General features: G+C 57.6%; 1 non-coding gene across 1 annotated transcript in view; it reads right to left on the reverse strand.

The window, feature by feature from the left end:
- Positions 1-101, reverse strand: part of LOC124732864 — a 1,909-nt gene extending 1,808 nt beyond the window's left edge. The window contains exon 1 of the ribosomal RNA XR_007008832.1: positions 1-101. This exon is cut by the window's left edge and continues 1,808 nt beyond it. This is a non-coding gene — a ribosomal RNA (small subunit ribosomal RNA).
- Positions 102-2,500: the final 2,399 nt, after the last annotated feature.

Genomic DNA, 2,500 nt, shown 5'->3' on the forward strand with positions numbered 1-2,500 from the left:
AATGAGCCATTCGCGGTTTCACCTTAATGCGGCTTGTACTGAGACATGCATGGCTTAATCTTTGAGACAAGCATATGACTACTGGCAGGATCAACCAGGGAGCTGCGTCAACTAGAGCTGAGCAGCCGGCCGCCCGGGAGTGTGTCCCGGGGGCCCGCGCGAACACGCAAGCGTCCGCTCAATCATTCTGCAAACAGGAGGAGGCTGAGCTCCCCTGCACAATACACCTCGAAACCCTCTCAGGTCCCGGCGGCGCGCAGCGCCGTCCCAAGTACTTGGTCGGGTTCGAGAGAGGCGCAATCGCCCGGAGTTAGGCGAGTAGACGCTTTCGGTGCGACCACCCGTGCTCCCAACTGAGCTTGCCGCTGCCGACAGAGGCCCGGGAGCGTGCTGTCGTGGCATTGCCGGCGGGAGACAACACGCGCCACCTACGGTGACCGGCAGCTCCAACGCCAGCGCCACAGAAGGACAAAAGCCCCACTTGGGTGCCGAAGCGAACTCTCCCAGCACAGCGCACGCGCCAACACATCCGCACAGCTGCGATACAAACCACCAGCGAGAACCGCTGGGGCGACCGAGCAGCAGACGGCGTCGCGGCGCCGAGCGCCGGGCGGCGGCGCATCCTCAACGCACACAGTCCTCAATCGGACCAGCACACTGAAGATGTCCACCGCGCTTCGCACCGGGCCCGCGAGGACCTACTTTGGCCGCACGGCGCCGCGCGCAGGGTGCGCCGGCGCGCAGCTGCGACGCCTGCCGCGTCCGTCGGCCGGCGCGCCTGCCACTGGCCGCCCCCACCAGCCGGCTGTAGCGCGTGCGCCCACGCACCGCGCGGCCAGCACGCCGGGAGGCGCCCCCTCACCGGCCGGGGACGGTCCCACCCAGCCACCGCCGCGTATCGCTTCACACCCAGATGCCGTTCAGTTTCGTCGGCATGGTGGGTATCGCTGGAACAACCGGTTCGTACCTCAACCTATCGTCGCCATCACCGATTCACCCCTAGCGAGAACAACCGCACCACAACAGGTTACCATTTGTTCATTTGCGTAACTTCACCAGAAAACGCAGGCGTCCATCGCCATTTGCAACTTCAACGATTATTGCATGCCTGTGTCAGGTGTCACGCCACACTACGTCTGCCCACATACACGCAACAAAATGTGCACGCCTAGACAATACGTGGAAGGTGGCCCCCGTACGTATGCGATGTCCATTGCTCGAACGACTGTCAACCGGCCTCTGTAGCATGTCGCAGATATGGAACGCGGTGCACCATGCCATCACGGTGTGTGAGGAGAGACGACTAGGTCCGAATACATCAACAGACAGCTCATGCTGATCGCCATCCACGGCGTCCGTTCCTCCCACACGTCTCTATGGCGTACCACACTGCAATCCAGCTCTCATAGGGAGACGACACGTAGCTGCGTGCACAATATTTGCACTGTATGGTCCGCCGTTTTTGGGCGCAGTCGTTGTACGGTCACACATGTGCCACGATGTATCATTCGGTACATAAGGACGAATGTGCAGTACAGATTGTGGTTTACGCGTACGACATTAGCGGACGGTTGACACAGGCCGCACCACAACGTAGCCTGAGTACGTCGCATGCGAAGGGCATTGAACATGCAAACTTCTCACCAACCAGCTTGCGAAGGCAGGGGGGCAAGGTGGGGACGTGGGGAGGGGCGGCATGTACGTCCTGCTGCCATCCACATTACAGTGTACAGCAGGAGCATGTGGAAAGTCAGCAAGACTTGCAAGGTGTTTAACATGAAGCGATACACAGGGGAGCGGGCAGTGCGAGTAGCGAACTATATTGCGAGGGTTGCGGGTGGGCAACACTACACTAATTGAACGAGTCGTATAACAATTACAGAGCAGGTTTAGGCGACAACATGGGTTACGTTAGGGGACAACGTGGGTTACGTTAGGGGACAACGTGGGTTACTTTAGGGGACAACGTGGGTTAGGTTAAGGCACAACGTGGGTTAGGTTAAGGCACAACGTGGGTTAGGTTAAGGCACAACGTGGGTTAGGTTAAGGCACAACGTGGGTTAGGTTAAGGCACAACGTGGGTTAGGTTAAGGCACAACGTGGGTTAGGTTAAGGCACAACGTGGGTTAGGTTAAGGCACAACATGGGTTAGGTTAAGGCACAACATGGGTTAGGTTAAGGCACAACGTGGGTTAGGTTAAGGCACAACGTGGGTTAGGTTAAGGCACAACGTGGGTTAGGTTAAGGCACAACGTGGGTTAGGTTAAGGCACAACATGGGTTAGGTTAAGGCACAACATGGGTTAGGTTAAGGCACAACATGGGTTAGGTTAAGGCACAACATGGGTTAGGTTAAGGCACAACATGGGTTAGGTTAAGGCACAACGTGGGTTAGGTTAAGGCACAACGTGGGTTAGGTTAAGGCACAACGTGGGTTAGGTTAAGGCACAACGTGGGTTAGGTTAAGGCACAACATGGGTTAGGTTAAGGCACAACATGGG

Source organism: Schistocerca piceifrons, unplaced genomic scaffold (assembly GCF_021461385.2).
Source record: "Schistocerca piceifrons isolate TAMUIC-IGC-003096 unplaced genomic scaffold, iqSchPice1.1 HiC_scaffold_1365, whole genome shotgun sequence".
NCBI classification, from domain to species: Eukaryota; Metazoa; Arthropoda; class Insecta; order Orthoptera; family Acrididae; genus Schistocerca; species Schistocerca piceifrons.